Genomic DNA, 23,009 nt, shown 5'->3' with positions numbered 1-23,009 from the left:
GGGACCATCATCAACTTCTGCTACCGAGTAAACTCAAAGATTAGGCCGCGAGCGTGTCGGCAATCCAGGACGCGGACCTCCGACAAGAATTCTTTCGCATCCAGTCGGAGTTTGCGGAAATCATCCATCAAGATGTCCTTCGTACCTCGGGGCAGTTCTACCTCAGAAATCAACCGTCCAACAGTGACATCGACACAATGCTACAAATGCAGGCTGACAACGATCGTTATTTCATGACTCCCACGATAGACGGCGGCTTCATCCACGCTCCGGTCCCTTGAGTCGTGTCGAAAGCAGTGATGCTGTGTCTAGTTCTGAAACATCGATTGGCTCATGTTGTAATTAAACTTTAATGAACTTGTAGTATGTCTCTTTGGTTTCGAGAGTCGTTCAACTTAGATGTAATCGATGCTATTAATGTCTTGCTTTTCTCTTCCGATCGTTCTGTTGCATAATTATATATTGCTTATGTATTGTCTGTGAATTGGTACTAACGTTTCGTTTGGCTAGTGCATAGCGATGCCGACGTATGTCGTGTACAAGGGTAAGGTTCCCGGAGTCTACGATGACTGGGAGGAGTGTCGGAGACAGGTTCACCGATTCAGCGGTAACGGTTACAAAGGGTACACCACTAGGGCCGAGGCCGAATCTAGATACGCCCGCTATCTAGCGGGAGAGGGGAGGGAGCGTTGGAGGAACCGGATGAAGACGAGTTTCATTGTGATGATGCTCATCGTGATGACCGCAGCTCTCTTCTATGTGATGGTAGTTTAGATGATCGATATCGACTTGTAATGTGAAGACAAACTCGCTACTCGCGGTCTCGAGACTTGTAATATAATGTTCTATCTTTGTTCGGTCTTTTCAATTCGGAGACTAATATGATGAATTGTATTCGGAGACTAATATGATGAATTGTATTCTTCTATTGTATTCGATGAATCTGTTGTTGATGTGTGTTGTCTATATTTTGTCAAATTATACATTTTGTAACCTGTGCAAAAAACAGAAAATAAAAAAAATAAAAAAAACCTAATATTCAAACTAATGGCGCATCACATGACAGTGCGCCATTAGTATGACAAAGCATACTAATGGCGCATCACTGGTAAGTGCGCCATTAATATGCCATGGTTACTAATGGCGCATCCAGTGGTGGTGCGCCATTAGTATGCCAAAGCACCTGGATATACATGGCCCCTGGGAGGCATACTAATGGCGCACCCTGGCCTATACTAATGGCGCACCCGCGGTGCGCCATTAGTATACCAGATACTAATGGCGCACCAAGTGGTGCGCCATTAGTAAAAATTACTAATGGCGTGCTGTTAATGGCGCACCACAGATGCGCCATTAATGGCCATACTAGGTGCGCCATTAGTAGGGGTTTTTCTAGTAGTGAAAGATGAAACCAATATCACTCTGCCAAATTAAAAGGGTGGCCTAACAAATGTATTTGACCAAATTAGAAGCAATACATGGCAATAGGCTAGAAATAATATGCAATATGCAATGAATAAAGGTGTCTCATCATAAGTGATTGATGCAGGATACAGAAGAGAGGTAGTTTCATGTAAGAACATGGTTAACACATTGATGTAGTGTGTACAAAAAATAGGAAGGCATGTCATATTCACAGGTATAATGTGTAACTAAGCAGATGCAATTTACCCTAATTAGAAGCATTACAAGCTAGACACTATATGCAACATGCAACCACGTATCACACTGCGAAGTTAGAGCAAGCACCTGTGATGGTGGTGTAGGGGAAGTGTGGTTTTCAAGTACAGAGCTATGTTCAATATCTTCATTTAGGCTTGCTGTTTCTTGAGAATCATGTGGAGAGGATAAAACTACACTCTTTATACGAGTAGCGCGTCTCATACTAACCCACGGGCGTGACTGTCTCATCATAAGCGATACATGTAGGATACACAAGAAAAGTAGTTTGATGTAAGTGATAGGCATATGTAGTATGTACCAAAAACAGGAAGGCGTGTCATATTCACATGTATAATGTGTAAGCTAAGGAGATGCAGTTTAACAAATTAGGAGCAATACAAGCTAGGCACTATCTGCAACATGCAACCAGATATCACACTGCCATGTTAGAGCAAGCACCTGGGGTTGTGGAGTAGGGGAGTGATACGTCCATTTTGAATCATACTTTTATACCGATATTTATTGCATTATGGGTTGTTATTACACGCTATGTCACAATACTTATGGCTATTCTCTCTTATTTTACAAGGTTTACATGAAGAGGGAGAATGCTAGCAGTTGGGATTCTGGGCTGGAAAAGGAGCAAATATTGGAGGCCTATTCTGCACAGCTCCAAAAGTCCCGAAACTCCACGAAAGTTATTTATGCAATTAATAAAAAATACTGGCGAAAGAATCAGCGTCAGGGGGCCCACACCCTGTCCACGAGGGCGCACCTGACAGCCTTCCGGTGGCCATCTTCTGACAGCCTTCCGGTGGCCATCTTCACCATTGTTTGGGCCTAGAGGAAGGAATTGGGAAGTAATAAGTAGATGATGGGTTGCCAGAGTGACAGAAGCTTAAACCCTAGTTTATGCGTTGCTTCGTAAGGGGCTGGTTTGGATCCATATGTTTCATGCTATGGTTAGGTTTACCTTAATACTTCCTTTGTAATTGCGGATGCTTGCAATAGGGGTTTATCATAAGTGGGATGCTTGTCCAAGAAAGGGCAGTACCCAAGCACCGGTCCACCCACATACCAAATTATCAAAGTAATGAATGTGAATCATATGAGCGTGATGAAAACTAGCTTGACGATAATTCCCATGTGTCCTCGGGAGCGCTTGTCTCATATAAGAACTTGTCCAGGCTTGTCCTTTGCTACAAAAAGGATTGGGCCACCTTGCTACACCTTATTTACTTTCATTGCTTGTAACCCATTACAAATTATCTTATCACAAAACTATCTGTTACCTACATTTTCAGTGCTTGCAGAGAATACCTTACTGAAAACTGCTTGTCATTTCCTTCTGCTCCTCGTTGGGTTCGACACTCTTACTTATTGAAAGGACTATGATAGATCCCCTACACTTGTGGGTCATCAAGACTCTTTTCTGGCGCCGTTGCCGGGGAGTGAAGCGCCTTTGGTAAGTGGAACTTGGTAAGGAAAAAATTTATATAGTGTGCTAAAATTTACTGTCACTTGTTACTATGGAAACTAATCCTTTGAGGGGCTTGTCTGGGGTATCTTCACCCCAACCAGTAGAGCAAAGAGTTGCTCCTCAACCTACTGAACCTACTGAAAATGTTTACTTTGAAATTCCTTCGGGTATGGTAGAGAAACTACTAGCTAATCCTTTTACAGGAGATGGAACATTACATCCCGACTTGCACCTAATCTATGTAGATGAAGTTTGTGGATTATATAAGCATGCAGGTATGCCTGAGGATGTTATCAATAAGAAGGTCTTCCCTTTATCTTTGAAGGGAGACGCATTGACATGTGATGATATGAGATCCTGGGACTATAAACGATTGAAATTGGAATTTCACCAGAAGTTTTATCCTATGCATCTTGTTCATCGTGCTCGTAATTATATATATAATTTTTGGCCTCGCGAAGGAGAAAGCATCGATCAAGCTTGGGGGAGGCTTAAGTCAATGTTATATTCATGCCCCAACCATGAGCTCTCAAGAGAAATGATTATTCAAAATTTTTATGCTCGGCTTTCTCTCAACAATCGCACCATGCTTGATACTTCTTATGCTGGGTCTTTTATGATGAAGACTATTGAATTCAAGTGGGATTTATTGGAAAGAATTAAATGCAACACTGAAGATTGGGATTCCGACGATGGTAAGGAGTCAGGTATGACACCTAAGTTTTATTGTGTTAAATCTTTTTTGGATACCAATGCTTTTCGTGGATTTAGCACTAAATATGGACTTGACTCTGAGATAGTAGCTTCTTTCTATGAATGATTTGCTACTCGTGTTGATCTCCCTAAGGAGAAGTGGTTTAAATATAATCCTCCCACTGAAGTAAAAGTAGTTGCACCTATTAAAGTTGAAGAAAATATTATCCCTTATAATGATCCTATTGTCCCTACTACTTATATTGAGAAACCTCCTTTTCCTGTTAGGATAAAAGATCATGCTAAAGCTTCAACTCTGGTTCGTAAAAAGTAACACTAAAACACCTACACCACCTGAGCAAATTAAAGTTGAACCTAATATTGCTGTGGTTAAAGATCTCTTGGCTGATAATATTGATGGGCATGTTATTTATTTCTGTGATGAAGCTCCTAGAATTGCTAGACCCGATGCTAAGAAACATAGACCTGTAGTAGGCATGCCTGTTATTTCTGTTAAAATAGGAGATCATTGTTATCATGGCTTATGTGATATGGGTGCTAGTGCCAATGCAATACCTTATTCCTTATATCAAGAAATTATGCATGATATTGCACCTGCTGAGCTAGAAGAAATTGATGTTACAATTATGCTTGCCAATAGAGATACTATTGCACCAATTGGGACTGTTAGAGATGTTGAAGTCTTGTGTGGGAAAGTTAAATACCCTGCTGATTTTCTTGTTCTTGGTTCCCCACAAGATAGCTTTTGTCCTATTATATTTGGTAGACCCTTCTTGAATACTGTTAATGCTAGAATTGATTGCGAGAAAGATGTTGTTACAATTGGTTTGGATGATATGACTCATGAGTTTAATTTTGCTAAATTGAAAGTGCAACTATCCTTAGGTGGTTTTGGTAATTCATAACAACATATAGTTCATTGAGCTAATGCTATTCCAAGACTATTATTTCAGGAAAGCTCAATGAATGGCATGGCATGGATGATGAAAGTGGATCCCTCAAAATACTAAGGACAAAGGATTGGCTCAAGCTCAAAAGCTCAAGAGTCTTCATTTTATATTTTAGTGATCCAAGATCACATTGAATCTATAAGAAAAGCCAATACTATCAAGGAGGGATGAGGTGTTGCTTAATGAGCCTCTTGCTTCATGTGCTTAATGATATGCTCCAAAACCCTCAACTACTTACTCATATCCACAAATGACCTAAACCCAAAGCCAAAATCGGTCACACCGATTCTTCCTATCCGGCGCCACCGATTCCAAAAGTCATAGCCACTGCCACAAACCCTAAGCAAATCGGTCTTACCGATAGGGATCTCGGTCTCACCGAGATGGGATTGTAATCTCTTTGTTTCCCTTCGTAACGTTTCAGTCTAACCGAAGTGAGCGATCGGTCCCACCGAGATTGCAATGTAAACTCTCTGTTTCCTTTTTGTAACATTTTGGTCTCACTGAAAAGAGCAAATCGGTCCCACCGAGTTTACCTGACCAACTCTCTGGAAAGCTTATTACCAAAATCAGTCTCACCAAGTTTGTGTAATCGGTCTTACCGAGATTACGTTATGCCCTAACCCTAACCGAATCGGTCTCACCGAGTTGCATGTCAGTCCCACCAAAAATCACTAACGGTCACTAGGTTTACTAAATCGGTCCGATCGAGTCTTTGGAATCGGTCCCACCGAGTTTGGTAAATTGTGTGTAACGGTTAGATTTTGTGTGGAAGCTATATATACCCCTCCACCTCCTCTTCATTCGTGGAGAGAGCCATCAGAACAAACCTACACTTCCAACTTACCATTTCTGAGAGAGAACCACCTACTCATTTGTTGAGGCTAAGATATTCCATTCCTACCATATGAATCTTGATCTCTAGCCTTCCTCAAGTTGCTTTCCACTCAAATCTTCTTTCCACCAGATCCAAAACCTATGAGAGAGAGTTGAGTGTTGGGGAGACTATCATTTGAAGCACAAGAGCAAGGAGTTCATCATCAATGCACCATTTGTTACTTCTTGGAGAGTGGTGTCTCCTAGATTGGCTAGGTGTCACTTGGGAGCCTCCGACAAGATTGTGGAGTTGAACCAAGGAGTTTGTAAGGGCAAGGAGATCGCCTACTTCGTGAAGATCTGCCGCTAGTGAGGCAAGTCCTTCGTGGGCGACGGCCATGGTGGGATAGACAAGGTTGCTTCTTCGTGGACCCTTCGTGAGTGGAGCCCTCCGTGGACTCGCGCAACCGTTACCCTTCGTGGGTTGAAGTCTCCATCAACGTGGATGTACGATAGCACCACCTATCCGAACCACGCCAAAAACATCCGTGTCTCCAATTGCGTTTGAATCCTCCAAACCCTTCCCTTTACTTTATTGCAAGTTGCATGCTTTAATTTCCGCTGCCTATATAATCTTTGCATGCTTGCTTGAATAGTGTGATGATTGCTCGACTTGTCCTAAAGTAGCTAAAATTTGCCAAACTCTAAAATTGGGAAAAGGTTAAGTTTTTAATTGGTCAAGTAGTCTAATCACGCCCCCTCTAGACATACTTCAAGGTCCTACAAGTGGTATCAGAGCTTTGGTCTCCATTTGCTTTGATTTCCATAGCTTTTGGTGGTCATAGCCTTGGTTTCACAACCTAGGAGAGTATGGCGTCTAGCGAGGGAAATTATCACCGTAGAGGTCCTTACTTTGATGGTACTAATTTTGCTAGTTGGAAGCATAAGATGAAAATGCATATTCTCGGACATAACCCGCCGTTTGGGCAATTATTTGTATTGGCTTGCAAGGTGAATTTTTCGATTGGAGAGAACCGAACCGTGAAGCTAATGCGGAAGAATTGAAGATGCTGCAATACAACGCTCAAGCTTGTGATATCATCTTCAACGGATTGTGCCCCGAAGAATTCAACAAAATCAGCCGTCTTGAGAATGCAAAGGAAATTTGGGATACTTTGATTGATATGCATGAAGGTACCGAATCCGTCAAGGAATCCAAGTTGGATGTTCTCCAAAGTCATCTTGACAAGTTCAAAATGAAGGATGGTGAAGGTGTTGCTGAAATGTACTCTAGGCTTGCACTTATCACAAATGAGACTGCCGGCTTAGGGAGTGAAGAGATGACCGACAAATTCATCATCAAGAAGATCCTAAGAGCATTGGATGGAAAGTATGATACCGTGTGCACATTGATTCAAATGATGCCAAACTACAAAGATCTCAAGCCAACGGAAGTCATTGGAAGAACTGTTGCTCATGAGATGTCACTCAAGGATAAGGAGGAACTTCACAACGAGTCAAGTGGTGCTTACAAAGCCTCAAGTGAATCCCCCACATCATCAAGTGAGAAACAAACCTTCAATGAAGAATTGAGCTTAATGGCAAAGAACTTCAACAAATTCTACAAGAGTAGAAGCAAAGAAAGAAGCTCCAAGTCAAGGTCTTACAATGACAAAAGATCTTCTAGTCGAGAGTGCAATTGCTACAATTGTGGGAGACCCGGACACTATTCCAATGAGTGTACGGCACCCTACAAAAGAAGAGAAGATTCTCCAAGAAGAAGAAGAAGCAATAGAGAAGAATCACCACCAAGAGAGAGGAGGAGTAGAGATGATCATTATGAACGAAGACGCTCACGAAGAAGCAAGGATTTGGAAAGCAAGGACAAGTCATCAAGGAGCTACACAAAACGAAGACATCAAGCTCATGTTGGTGAATGGGTATCCGGCTCCGACTCCGACAATCACTCTGAGAGAAGCTATCACTCCGACTCCGAATATACTCAAGATGAAGGTGTTGCCGGTCTAGCACTTGTGTCAACCAACTCCTACGACATATTTGATTCACCAAATGAATGAATTGGAAGATGCTTCATGGCCAAAGGTCCAAAGGTAACACATCCTGAGTATGTTGATTTCAATAGTGATGAAGATGACTTGCTTGTGGATGATGATTTACTTGTTGACAACTCTAGTGATGAATACTATGATGAAACGTCAATTAATCATGCTAATCAAGATAAAACGAATGACAATGATAAGGAGAAGATTGAGCTTCTAACTAAAGAGCTAAACACTCTTAAGTTGGCTCATGAAACTATCTTCGAAGATCATCGAGAACTTTTAAGGGCTCATGAGAAGTTACGCTTTGAAAAGCTCAATCTTGAGAAAGAGCATGAGTTCTTAAAGGCAATCAATGATGATCTCCGTAAGAAAAGTTCTTCTTACATTGCCAAGCGTTCACTCTTATCTACTTACATGCCTCAAGTCAAGTCTAGTAACAAGTACAAGAAAGATACTTCCTCTAGTAGTAATAATAATAATGTCAAATCCAATATTGTTGCTTCTAGTAGTTCTCTTGATTCCACTAATGATTCTCTTAGCCAACTTACACTTGAGCAAGAAAATAGCTTATTGAAGGGAATTATAGAGAAAGGTGTTTACAAGAGCCTTGCCGGGAGTAAGCAATTCGAGGAAATTGTACGCAAGCAAGGAAGGCACCGGAAGAATCAAGGTGTTGGTTTTGAACGAAAGTTCAATGCCAATGGAGTTGAGTGGAAATAAGATCAATACCCCAAGACGAAGTTTGTCCCTCAACAAGAGAAGTATGATCCTACTTCCTTCAAGGGAACACAAGCACAAGATGATCTTCCACCACAAGACCACAAGAACAAAGGCAAGGACAAGCTTCAAGAAGAGATTGATGCATTTGAAGAAGCACCTAAAGCCTCATTCAAGTGGGTTACCAAGACTACGTCAAGTTCTACTTCATCAAGTACAACTACAACTCCAAGGATTCCCATCAAGATGATGTGGATCCCGAAGAAGAAGAACTAGAGAGTTCTTGAGGGTGACTCCGCCAACATTCTTCACTCATATCATTATGGCAAGAACAAGTGCAATCAGCTTCCACATCTTGCACTAGTTCAAGGAGTCACAAACCCTCATGATGGTAAGGCAAGGGACAAGGTAACCTAATGATTTCATGGACATTATATTGTGTGTGCATCACTCTATGTCTATGGATATTCTTGTTTGTTCCTTGTGGGACTAACCCATGTAGGTAAGTTGAAAGTGCAACTCACTCCAAAGGATTGCTCCAAATGATCTACATCAACATTGAGCATCCACATCTTCAACAACTACATGAAGTCATCATCGACAAAACCCAAGGTTAGTTCATCCCTCTAGGGGGGATCTCACATCTAGGGGGAGCTTAAATCTAAGAATTGATTCAAAGCAACTCTAATGGTGTGAACACATCAATGCACTATGTAAAAGTGGTAACCCCACTTGAGCTTAAACGATGAGTATGACCTATGATCAAATGTTCTCATTTGACTCCTAAGTCAATATACTCATATATAGATGACCTAGTCATCGCCAATTGTCTGATAGATGCTAGAATTGGTTGTGCATGCTTTGCCACATATTTCATTTGCCATCTTATTGTGTGAGCATGTTGGTGCATATTTTACTCATTCAATGACCTCCACTTGTTGTTTTGATTGTTTGGCTTCTTTTCTTTTTGCCAAGTGGATGGACAAGAATGCCTAAGAACTTTCTCTAGCTATCTATGCTTTTCTCATCTCAAACTCTATTCATGCTACATCACAAAATTTGATCAAGTCAGATTCGAACCACTCTGTGTGAGGAGCACTCGTAGTCCCCGGTTCATCATAGACTTAAACTTCCAAAACCTATTTGTGACTCTCGGTCTGACCGATTCCTCCATTTCGGTCCTACCGAGATCATTAAGTTGATCTGAGTTTTCAATCTCGGTGCAACCGATTTGAACTTTTCGGTCACACCGACTTGCTGTAACTGTACACAGTTATGCATCTCGGTGCCACCGAGTTGTTCCACTCGGTCACACCGACAGGGTCGGGCTATATATAGTCACGGGCAAAATTTTGGAAATTTCTCCGAACCCCTTCGCCCGCGCAATAGCTCGCTCTGCCATCGAAGGTCTCCGGATCGTCTCCTTGTTGCCAGCCGCCTCCAGTAGCTGGTCTCCGCCGTCGTCAACGGATTTCGCCCCCGCTGTTGCCGCCATAGCGAGTTCATCGCCAAGCTAGGGTATGGACTCGATCATTGTGCTATCCTCGTCTGATTCCTAGCACATGGTATTCTTATTGATTCTTGCCACGATTGACACAATCCTATCCACTCAATATAGTCCGTAGATTAGATGAGATTCAAAATTTTAGGGTTAGGTTTCTGCCAAAACCATCTCAGACCCACCGAGTTGAAAAACTCGGTCTCACCGATTTGGCTTATGCCATTGCACTAGTGACTCTCGGTCTGACCGAGAATTACTAATCGGTGCGACCGATTTTAGGATTCTGCGAAACCCTAGCAGTCTCGGTGCCACCGAACTGTGACTTGGTCCAACCGAGATCATCAGTTTAGGTTCCAAAACTGCTTAGGTATCACCAAGTTCGAAAATCGGTTGATCCGAAATGCTTTCTGTGGAAAACTAAAACTGAATTTTTGAATCATTCTTTTGCAAAAACTCTGCATTTTGTGATGCTCATCCATTCTATCTCATCTATAACTCTTCACAGGGTCAGCTGTCAGCTTTTGCAGCATGTCAGATCAGAGTGATAGCCAGAACAGGTCAGAAGAGCAGATTGACATGAGCAAGGGCACTAGTCCCTCAAGCACTTCAGATGATGGCAGCAGGAGCACCCCAAGCAATTTTCCTAAGGCTGCTACCAGGCAAAGGAGGAAGAGAACTTCAGACTCAGAGGATGAGGACTATAAAGCTGAAGAAGATGAGGCTACTTCCAAGAAAGTAGTGCTCAAGAAGGAATATGGCTCAGCAAAGAATACAAAGCCAGGCCTCAACAAGAAAGTTCCTGCCAAGAGGACACCAATGCCCAAAGCCAGAAGGTCCACTCAAGTGCCAGAACAGACTGAACCCAAAGAGGCACCTGAAAAGAAATTCACTTCTTCCAAACCCAAGAAAGTTCCCACTGGAGAGACAATGAAGTTTACCATTGAATCAGAGGATGAAGGTGCTCAGGACAAGAAGAAGAAGAGAGCTAGAACCACAACTGCCCAGGTTCTTGGAAAGCCCTCAATGAGAAAAGATTCTGAAGAGGAAGAAGAGGTTGCTGCACCAGCACCAAAGGCACCCAAGCTTATGGGTGATGCTATAAGATCAGGGGCTGCAACATCTAAGCCCAAGGAAGCACCCAAAGCTGCCTCCAAGGCCAAGCAAGTACCAAAGAGGAATACTAGGAGTATTCCAGCTGCTGAGAAGAACAAGGCCCCAGTGCCAAATGTTGCTGAAGAAGAAGATGAAGAAGGACAGGTCCTAAGGAAGCTCAAGCCCAAGATACCAGACCACAATGATGCCCATCCTGTGGCTGAGGACATGAGGATCAGGAAGGACTCAGGGTAGAGGCTTTGGAGGATGGAAGATCCATATGCTTCAAGGAGAAGAACTGCTATTGACTACAGGTTCCATACAAAGGAACAACAGGACTTCCATGAGACAATTCTGTTGGATAAGAAGCCCATAGTTTGTGATATGAGGTGGGTCGACTGGACCTACATCAAGGACAATGAAGAGCACTATCCTGGAGTGCAAGACAGCTTTGTTGCTTGTGGAGTTGCTGATTTTGTTGGGCAAAAGCTCACCAACTGGAATGATGAACTTATCATGCAATTCTACTCCACAGCACACTTTTATCTAGATGGAAGAATTGTTTGGATGTTAGAAGGCACCAGATACCAGTCAACTGTTGAAGAATGGGCAAGTTTGATAAATGCCCCTAAGGAAAATGAGGATGACCTGGACATTTATGCAAAGAAGAAGATGGATCACAATTCCATGACTCACATGTACAAGGAGATCCCAGACAAGGCAGTTGAGACACACAAGTTTGGATCAGTCCATTTTCTGTTGTCAGGGCTGCCCACTATCAATTGGATTCCGAGGCACACTCTGTTGCCTAAGTCTGGTGACCACAACATGATCAGAGGACATGCCATCAACATGTTGCATGTGTTTTATGTGCCACAAAAGTTTAAAGTCATGAGCCTTATGATTGAACCATTAAGAGGACTGCAGCAGATCAGAAGAGGAGCTGTGGATATGAACCTCAGATTCAGGAATTGATAAACTCAAAGATGGGCACAGGGAAATATCAAATGGATAAGGAACATTTTCCACTTTATCCAGACTTTGAGGACAATGAGGTTGTCATGAATGAGAATGATCCAACATCAGTTCAAGCTCAAGAGAAGAAGGAGAAGGCAAAGAAGGAGAAGGCTGCGAAGATGCCAACTCAAGAGGAGGCATCTGAATATTTCTTGAAGAACAAGAAGGAGCAGCTTGGTTACTTAATAGCATCAACACTGAGGATTGAGAAGGGGCTGGCCACCCTCACTCAGAATCAGGAGAGCTTGGAGAGAATCATGGAACTCAAATTCCATGACCTTGATGTCAAAGTAACTGAGATTCAGTCAGTTGTGGAGCAGCTACAGGATGACATGTAGGAGAAGCAGGGCAAGACTACCACAAATGTGTTTGCCAGAGTGCCCAGAGCCTAGAGGTCAGTTATAGTGCCTGTGACAGACACTAGAGCAACATCTTCAGCACTAGCTACTGCCCCTTCAGCTCCAGTGCAACCAGCTCCAGCATCCACTCCAGCACCCTCTACTTCAACTGAAGCCTTCGTCCAAGGAGTTATCTGAACACCACCACCATAAGATCAAGCCTGAGAGTCGATCTAGCACTATGCATTTTCTATGAACTTTTTGGTAACTTGTTGCCAAAGGGGGAGAAAAATGTATAGATCATAGGCTTCGAGAGAGAGAGAGAGAGAGTGTTGCTTTTGTTCCCTCTTGCTTTATTTGGTGGTTAAACTTGTCTGCTTTTGATTGCTTGTGATACTATGCTTGTGAGACATTGATGATCATGTGTTTGATCATAAGCTACACTTATGCATGTTTGATGATATTATCCTATCTATCTTATGTGATCATTCACTTTGCTTGGTGATGAGTGCATGTATTCAATGTTTATTATTTTGAGCGCTCCACCAAGATGTATGTGACATGGAAGAGTAACCCATGAGCCTAATTCATTGGGCATTTGCAGTCCAAAGCAAATCTTAAATTATGCACAAATTTAGGGGGAGCTCTTGCTTATCACATACTTCTCAAAGCGACGATGTTATTCAATCTTACTATCATTTGTCGAAGCTTTGATCTATATGTTGTCATCAATTACCAAAAAGGGGGAGATTGAAAGTGCAACTATCCCTAGGTGGTTTTGGTAATTCATAACAACATATAGTTCATTGAGCTAATGCTATTCCAAGACTATTATTTCAGGAAAGCTCAATGAATGGCATGGCATGGATGATGAAAGTGGATCCCTCAAAATACTAAGGACAAAGGATTGGCTCAAGATCAAAAGCTGAAGACTCTTCATTTTATATTTTAGTGATCATGGAACACATTGAGTCTATAGGAAAAGCCAATACTATCAAGGAGGGATGAGGTGTTGCTTAATGAGCCTCTTGCTTCATGTGCTTAATGATATGCTCCAAAACCCACAACTACTTACTCACATCCACAAATGACCTAAACCCAAAGCCAAAATCGGTCACACCGATTCTTCCTATCCAGCGCCACCGATTCCAAAAGTCATAGCCACTGCCACAAACCCTAAGCAAATCGGTCTTACCGATAGGGATCTCGGTCTCACCGAGATGGGATTGTAATCTCTCTGTTTCCCTTCGTAACGTTTCGGTCTAACCGAAGTGAGCGATCGGTCCCACCGAGATTGCAATGTAAACTCTATGTTTCCTTTTTGTAACATTTCGGTCTCACCGAAAAGAGCAAATCGGTCCCACCAAGTTTACCTGACCAACTCTCTGGAAAGCTTATTACCAAAATCGGTCTCACCGAGTTTGTGTAATCGGTCTTACCGAGATTATGTTATGCCCTAACCCTAACCGAATCGATCTCACTGAGTTGCATGTTAGTCCCACCGAAAATCACTAACGGTCACTAGGTTTACTAAATCGGTCCGACCGAGTCTTCTGAATCGGTCCCACCGAGTTTGGTAAATTGTGTGTAACGGTTAGATTTTGTGTGGAGGCTATATATACCCCTCCACCTCCTCTTCATTCATGGAGAGAGCCATCAGAACAAATCTACACTTCCAACTTACCATTTCTGAGAGAGAACCACCTACTCATGTGTTGAGGCCAAGATATTCCATTCCTACCATATGAATCTTGATCTCTAGCCTTCCCCAAGTTGCTTTCCACTCAAATCTTCTTTCCACCAGATCCAAAACCTATGAGAGAGATTTGAGTGTTGGGGAGACTATCATTTGAAGCACAAGAGCAAGGAGTTCATCATCAACGCACCATTTGTTACTTCTTGGAGAGTGGTGTCTCCTAGATTGGCTAGGTGTCACTTGGGAGCCTCCGACAAAATTGTGGAGTTGAACCAAGGAGTTTGTAAGGGCAAGGAGATCGCCTACTTCGTGAAGATCTACCGCTAGTGAGGCAAGTCCTTCGTGGGCGACGGCCATGGTGGGATAGACAAGGTTGCTTCTTCGTGGACCCTTCGTGGGTGGAGCCCTCCGTGGACTCGCGCAACCGTTACCCTTCGTGGGTTGAAGTCTCCATCAACGTGGATGTACGATAGCACCACCTATCGGAACCACGCCAAAAACATTCGTGTCTCCAATTGTGTTTGAATCCTCCAAACCCTTCCCTTTACTTTCTTGCAAGTTGCATGCTTTAATTTCCGCTGCCTATATACTCTTAGCATGCTTGCTTGAATAGTGTGATGATTGCTTGACTTGTCCTAAAGTAGCTAAAATCCGCCAAACTCTAAAATTGGGAAAAGGTTAAGAATTTAATTGGTCAAGTAGTCTAATCACCCCCCTCTAGACATACTTCAAGGTCCTACATAAATTTCGTAGACAACCCCATGATAAAGAATTGCCTAGTAAGGATGAAAGTATTGGTCTTGCTTCTATTGTTGTACCTCCTAATGATCCTTTAGAAAAATATTTGCTAGACCATGAAAATGATATGTTCATGAATGAAAGAAGGGAAATAGATGAAGTATTCTTTAAACAGGGACCCATTTTGAAACACAACTTACCTGTTGAAATCCTAGGGGACCCCCCCCCCACCACCTAAGGGTGATCCCGTGTTTGAGCTTAAACCATTACCTGATAATCTTAAATATGCTTATCTCAATGAAAAGAATATATATCCTATTATTATTAGTGCTATCCTTTCAGAGCAGGAATAGGAAAGATTATTGGAAATTTTGAAGAAGCACCATGCTGCTATTGGATATACTCTTGATGATCTTAAGGGCATTAGCCCTACTTTATGTCAACACAAAATAAAATTAGAGGAAGACACCAAGCCAGTTATTGATCATCAACGACGGTTAAATCCTAAGATGAAGGAAGTTGTAAGAAAGGAAATACTAAAGCTCCTAGAGGCAGGTATAATTTATCCCGTTGCTGATAGTCAGTGGGTAAGTCCTGTCCATTGTGTCCCTAAGAAGGGAGGTATTACTGTTGTTCCTAGTGATAAAGATGAATTGATCTCGCAAAGAATTATTACAGGTTATAGGATGGTAATTGATTTCTGAAAATTAAATAAAGCAACTAAAAAGGATCATTACCCTTTACCTTTTATTGATCAAATGCTAGAAAGACTATCCAAACATACACATTTTTTCTTTCTAGATGGTTATTCTGGTTTCTCTCAAATACCTGTGTCAGCGGAGGATCAAGAAAAGACCACTTTTACTTGCCCTTTTGGTACTTTTGCTTATAGACGTATGCCTTTTGGTTTATGTAATGCACCTGCTACTTTTCAAAGATGCACGATGGCTATATTCTCTGACTTTTGTGAAAAGATTTGTAAGGTATTCATGGATGATTTCTCCATTTATGGATCCTCTTTTGATGATTGCTTGAGCAACCTTGAATGAGTTTTGCAGAGATGCGAAGATACTAGTCTTGTTTTGAATTGGGAGAAGTGCCACTTTATGGTTGATCAAGGCACTGTCTTGGGGCATAAAATTTCTGAAAGAGGCATTGAAGTTGATAAAGCTAAAGTTGATGCCATTGAGAAGATGCCATGTCCCAAGGACATCAAAGGTATAAGAAGTTTCCTCGGTCATGCCGGTTTTTATAGAAGGTTCATTAATGACTTTTCTAAAATTTCTAGGCCTCTGACTAATCTATTACAAAAATATATTCCTTTTGTCTTCGATGATGATTGTGTAGAAGCATTTGAGATACTTAAGAAAGCTTTAATTTCTGCACCTATTGTTCAGCCACCTGATTGAAATTTACCCTTTGAAATTATATGTGATGCTAGTGATTATGCTGTAGGTATTGTTCTAGGACAAAGAGTTGATAATAAACTAAATGTTATTCAATATGCTAGTAAAACTCTAGACAATGCCCAGAGAAATTATCCTACTACTGAAAAATAATTTTTAGCGGTTGTATTTGCTTGTGATAAGTTCAGACCATATATTGTTGATTCTAAAGTAACTATTCACACTGATCATGCTGCTATTAAATATCTTATGGAAAAGAAAGATGCTAAACCTAGACTTATCAGATGGGTCCTCTTGCTACAAGAATTTGATTTACATATTATTGATAGAAAGGGAGCTGAGAACCCCGTTGCAAACAACTTGTCTAGGTTAGAGAATATTCTTGATGACCCACTACCTATTGATGATAGCTTTCCTGATGAACAGTAGCTGTAATAAATGCTTCTCGTACTGCTCCATGGTATGCTGATTATGCTAATTACATTGTTGCTAAATTCATACCACCTAGTTTTACATACCAGCAAAAGAAAAAGTTTTTCTATGATTAAGACATTACTTCTGGGATGACCCACACCTTTATAAGGAAGGAGTAGATGGTGTTATTAGACGTTGTGTACCTGAGCATGAACAGGAATAGATCTTACGCAAGTGTCACTCCGAGGCATATGGAGGACACCACGCTGGAGATAGAACTGCACATAAGGTATTGCAATCTGGTTTTTATTGGCCTACTCTCTTCAAAGATGCATGTAAGTTTGTCTTGTCTTGTGATGAATGTCAAAGAATTTGTAATATTAGTAGACGTCAGGAAATGCCTATGAACTATTCTCTTGTTATTGAGCCATTTGACGTTTGGGGCTCCGATTACATGGGACCTTTTCCTGCCTCTAATGGGTATACACATATTTTAGTTGTTGTTGATTACATTACTAAGTGGGTAGAAGCTATTCCAACTAGTAGTGCTGATCATAACACCTCTATTAAAATGCTTAAAGAAGTTATTTTTCCGAGGTTTGGAGTCCCTGGATACTTAATGACTGATGGTGGTTCACATTTTATTCATGGTGTTTTCATAAAATGCTTGCTAAGTATGATGTTAATCATAGAATTGCATCTCCTTATCACCCACAGTCTAGTGGCCAAGTAGAGCTGAGTAACAGAGAGCTTAAATTAATATTGCAAAAGATTGTTAATAGATCTAGAAAGAATTGGTCCAAGAAACTTGATAATGCATTATGGGCCTATAGAACTGCATATAAAAATCCTATGGGTATGTCTCCATATAAAATGGTTTATGGAAAAGCATGTCATTTACCTCTTGAACTAGAACATAAGGCATATTGGGCTATTAAAGAGCTCAATTATGATTTCAAACTTGCCGGTGAGAAGAGGTTATTTGACATAAGCTCACTTGATTAATGGAGAACCCAAGCTTATGAAAATGCCAAACTGTTTAAGGAAAAAGTTAAAAGATGGCATGACAAAAGGATACAAAAGCGTGAGTTTAATGTAGGTGACTATGTGTTGCTTTTCAACTCTCGTTTAAGATTTTTTGCATGAAAACTTCTCTCTAAATGGGAAGGCCCTTACGTTATCGAGGAAGTCTATCGTTCCGGTGCCATAAAAATTAATAACTTCGAAGGCACAAATCCGAAGGTGGTGGACTGTCAAAGAATCTAACATTATATCTCAAGTAATCCAATAAATGTTGAAACTAACATTATTGAAACCGTAACCCTGGAGGAATACATGAGGGATACTTTCCAGAACGTTCCAGCCTCCGAAAAGGAATAGGTACATGGTGCGGTAAGTAAACTGACTCCAAAATAATTCTAACATCAATTTTTCTCCGTTTTGGAATATTTAAGAAAATTGGAAAATAAGAAGTAGTCCAGGAAGGACACGAGGTGTCCACAAGGCTGGAGGGCGTGCCCTACCCCCTTGGGCGCGCCCCCTGCCTCGTGGGAACCTCGTGTGCTCTCCGGACTCTGTTTCTTGCATGATACTTCTTTTGGTCGGTAAAAATTCATTATATAATCTCCCAGAGGTTTTGACCATCGTATCACGCAAATATCCTCTGTCTTTGTTTCAAGCCGTTTTATGTCAGATTTGTCAAGGCCAAGCATCATGTCATCACCCTCCTCCAACAATGAAGCCAATGATGCTTGGCTTATGAAGATGGAGCAGAAGAGAGAAGAACCCCGGGAGATCAACAAGGAGGATAGGATCAAGAAGGCTACGGAGGATAAAGCTCGGACGGGAGAAGAAGAAGACATCCAACCTCTTCCCGACCTATTTACCCCAACTGAGATTGAAGCTTTCAAGATGATTGAGTTAACTCGCATACAAAACATGTATCTCACACGTGAAAAATATTTTGTTGAAGGATCATATCATCGCACTCAAGGGCATTATCCGCAAGTTGGAAGAGCTCCTACGCTCGATGTGCGACTATCCATCACCACCCTCTTCACCAGCAAAGGAGACATAATCACGTGGGTATGGGCACTCCCCTTGGCAACTTCCAAGCTTGGGGGAGGTGCCCCGGTATTGTATCATCATCACACTCATATCTTTACCGTTTTACTTAGTTCGATCCTTTTAGTAATATCTCGATCTAGTAGAATAAAGTTTTGGTATGATTTAGTTTTGAGTTTTGCCTTATGGTCTTTTTATGTAATCAAGTCCGTGAGCTATATATAATAAAGATTGGTGTTGAGTCAAGGGCCTTGCTGTTTTGCCATGTTCTTCAAATAATAAAAAGAAAGAGTAATAATAAAAAGGAATAAAGAGATCTTATTGATCTTATGAAGAGTAATGACTTCACACATAAAGAGTATGGTAAATAAAATTTGTTGAGAGTTGGCAAACATAGTTTTGGTCATCGTTGCAATTAATAGGAAGTAATAAAGAAAGAGAGGTTCTCACATGCAAATATACTATCTTGAACATCTTTTATGATTGTGAGCACTCAGTCAAATATGACATGCTAAAAGAGTTGACGTTGGACAAGGAAGACAATGTAATGGGTTATGTTCTCTTATATCTGAGATAAAGTATATTGTCATGGATCATCCAACATGTTGAGCTTGCCTTTCCCTCTCATGCTAGCCAAATTCCTTGCACTAAGTAGAAATTACTTGTGCTTCTGAAATACCCTTAAACCAGTTTTTCCATGAGAGTCCACCATATCTACCTATGGATTGAGTATGATCCTTCAAGTAAGTTGTCATGTTGTATGCAATAAAAGTTGCTCTCTAAATATGTATGACTTATTAGTGTGGAGAAAATAAGCTTTATATGATCTTGTGATATGGAAGTAATAAAAGCGATAGACTGCATAATAAAGGTCTTTATCACACGTGGCAATATAAAGTGACGTTCTTTTGCATTAAGATTTCGTGCATCCAACCATAAAAGCACATGACAACCTTTGCTTCCCTTTGCGAAGGGCCTATCTTTTATTTCTGTCTTATACATTATGCAAGTCATGGTGATCTTCACCTTTCCTTTTTATATTTTATCCTCTAGCAAGCACCTCGTGTTGGAAAGATCCCGATATATATATCCAGTTGGATGTAAGTTAGCATGAACTATTATTTTTGACATTACCCTTGAGGTAAAAGGTTGGGAGGTGTCGGTGGAAACGACACCTATGGGATCAACTGGGATCCCTACTACGGTTGCGGGGCACGGGGTTGAGAGGAGAGCGGGATCAGTAGTCAGACAAAGCACACGGGTCGTTTACCCAGGTTCGGGCCGTGACATGCGTAATACCCTAGTCCTACTTTAGGTGTCTACTTGAGTGTTCTTGCTGTTCTTGAGCTAGCTACAATGTATCACTTGCTCAGGGTTCCGAATCCCTCTCTAGTATGCCTAGGGCCTCCTTTTATAGAAAAGGGGATCACCACAGTGGCACATAGGAGGTGGCATCGGGGTACTGTGGCTAAGCTTATCGCTAGCCATTACGGGACAAGGCGCATTAAATACGAACCCCCGTCCCGTCCATCGCCGCTCTACCCTGCTCTGACATGCGTACAACAGGGCGCATGGTGCCATGTAAGCTGGTAGGTAGCCGAGGTGGCGCGGTGATGAGGTCTTCACGAAGATTTGCATGCCACCACATAGGCATCGCTGAGTTGGCTTAGAAGTCTCCTCTTGACATGTAGGCGCCTGCCTAGCTGGTGGGATGGCAGCTGCATGGGGAGTGGTGGCGAGATCCTGGCAGGAGTGGGCTTGGCTGTAGCCTCGCAGGCGTCCCTGGCAAGGGCCTTGCCGGGGCCCCGTCAGGGGTCTTGCCGCGACGCCATGGTCATCCCCGGCAAGGGTGTTGCCGGAGGTCTTGTGGATTTCCTTGGCAAGGATCTCGCCAAGGGTCGTCGTCTTCTATTCTTTGTCTTCACAAAGATCTGCATGCCACCACAGGAGTGCCTCCCGAGCCCTGGTTCCAATGAGGCTGGAGACCTTGGGCTCAAGGGTGGCGCATTCTGCTGGCGGGGCATTTGACAAGTTGCCCCGACAAGGCTCCTGCCGGGGGCGCAGAGGCTGCCCCGACAAGGATCCTGCCGGGGAGAACCACCTCGCCCTCTTGGCCTTCTGGTCGTGGCGTTGCTTTGATCATTCTGCAGCTTCGACTCTTCCCTCTGCCCTGCTTAGTGTGGTTGTGGGCGCAGCTCCGACTGCCCGTGCACTTAGTAAGGGGTACAAAGTAGTGCCCCTACTTTAGTACACCGACAGGGGCCCCTGGGCCTGGGCCACACATAAGCGTCACGCGTTGTTGGGCTAGGCCCAAAACGGTGCACGGGCAGGCGGGGCGGTTTTTACCGCAGTAATTCTTTGTTTGTTGCGCTTCCCCACGAGCCGTGTTGAACATGCTACGTGGGGGTCGTGTGTGACATGGGGGTCATGCACGGAGCGGCCGCTGCACGTATGTGTCACATCACAGTTAATGACAAGGGAAGCGGCCCGTGCCTTCCCCGTAAAAAGGAATAACCGCGAGCACGCCACCCTTTTACCCTCTGCGCTCTCCCCAATCTCGGAACCACCGTCCCGCCATCCTTCCTCATCAAGCTTCCGCACTTGCTCGCCGCCGCCACGCCTCCATCGTTCTTGACCCCTCGTCCCTTCCCATCCACCATGGCGCCCAAACAGCAAGGGAAAAGGAGCGGCCAAGGACATGAAGGAGAAGGAGTTGCCGGAAAGCGAGGCGGTAGTGCGAGGGACGCAGTTCGCCTACTTCTCCCCGTCAACAATCGACGTCTTCGAGCTCAGGGACTACTTCAAGCCGCTATGGGGAACGGCGACGACTCGACACCCGACCACCCGTGCCCTTCCTGCCGATTGTGATGACGCCGTCTCAGAACGGTATCCATTTTTCGTTGATTTGTTCGTCTGCGGGCTCTGTCCCCCTTTTTCCGATTTCTTCAGGGATGTTATGCATACTTTTGGCTTTCATCTGTTGGATCTTACGCCGAATGCCGTGGCGGGCTTGGCGCTCTTTGCCCATCTTTGTGAGGGCTTCGCAGGGGTGTTTCCTAACACGGTGCTCTTCCGCCACTACTTCAACCAGCGCATCCAACCTGGGGGCGCCCTTTCTAGGAGCATCGCCTAGATGCCGAGGGCCCAGGAGAAGGGTGCGTACCCTGAGGGCGCCTCGAGGGGGAGGTGGGAAGAGTGGCGGGGCCGGTGGTGCTAGATTGTGGAGAAGGACCCACCAGATTTCTGTCGGGGCATTTGTCGGGAGCCGCTGAGCCGCAATGCGGCCTGGGGCAACCTCAACGCCGATGACACGAAGCTCTCGATCGCCACCATCAGGATTCGCCGCCTCACTGAGGTCGGGCTCACCCTTGAGATGACTGGGATGGATTTCGTCCGCCGTCGAATCGCTCCGCTGCATAACAAGGGGAGGCCGGCCTGGGATTATAGGAATGTGACGGACATCATGAGGCTCCGTCCTGGCTTGCAACACAACCTCACAGTGATGGGGCATGCTTGGTATTGCCAGAGGATCTTCCAGATCGATGTGTTCAACAACGGCAGGGTGGAGCGGACCGGCAGGGCCGCGAAGTCCGCAAGACCGTAAAGGGGCCCTTATTCGGGCTGCCGGCGGGGGTGGTCCCGCTGAGCAACAACACCCGCCAGTCTGACATCCTTGCCATGATGCCGGACTTCAACGCACATGGCCTTGTGCCGGGTTGGGCCAAGCCCCCGGCACATGCGGTGCAGAAGTTCTTCGACACCCTGGTGGAGGAGTTCGACCACAAGGAGCCAAAGCTCATCCGGGACACTACCCAAGAGGAGCTGGACTACATCGCCGCCAGGGTGGCAGAGACGGATCTTATCAAGGCGGCCGGTAGCGCTGGCAGCATGGAAAACGCGGCTGCCGTGGATGCAGAGGAGAAGGAGTTCGCCCAGTGGGCGAAGTCCACCAAGGAGGCAGGCGGCGTCAGCACCGACGCCCCCCTTGTTGATGATGTGGTTGAAGAACTGTTTGAGGAGGAGGCCGAAGCTGACGACCCCCCGGCAACGAAGAAAGGACGTGTCCTACGTCGGGCCAGCTTTGGCGAGCCGGTTCCGTCCGGCAGGGCCACGCAGCGGCGGGTGGCCCAAGGGGAGGCTGTGCGTGAAACGAGGGCCACGGCAGCGAAGAAGAAGGCCGCGGTGGCGAAGAAGAAAACATTTGCCTCCTCTTCGTCCAAGCGCTACCGAACTCCATTGCCTTCCCCTCCTCCTGCGAATGCTGACCCGAGGGTTGCCTTCGACTTTTCGTCCCTTAGCCCAAGGAGGAAAAGGAAGGCAATGGATGAGGAGGCGGAGGAC

This window comes from Triticum dicoccoides, chromosome 6B (assembly GCF_002162155.2).
Source record: "Triticum dicoccoides isolate Atlit2015 ecotype Zavitan chromosome 6B, WEW_v2.0, whole genome shotgun sequence".
Taxonomy (NCBI): Eukaryota; Viridiplantae; Streptophyta; class Magnoliopsida; order Poales; family Poaceae; genus Triticum; species Triticum dicoccoides.
Note: the sequence above shows the minus strand (reverse complement) of the source record.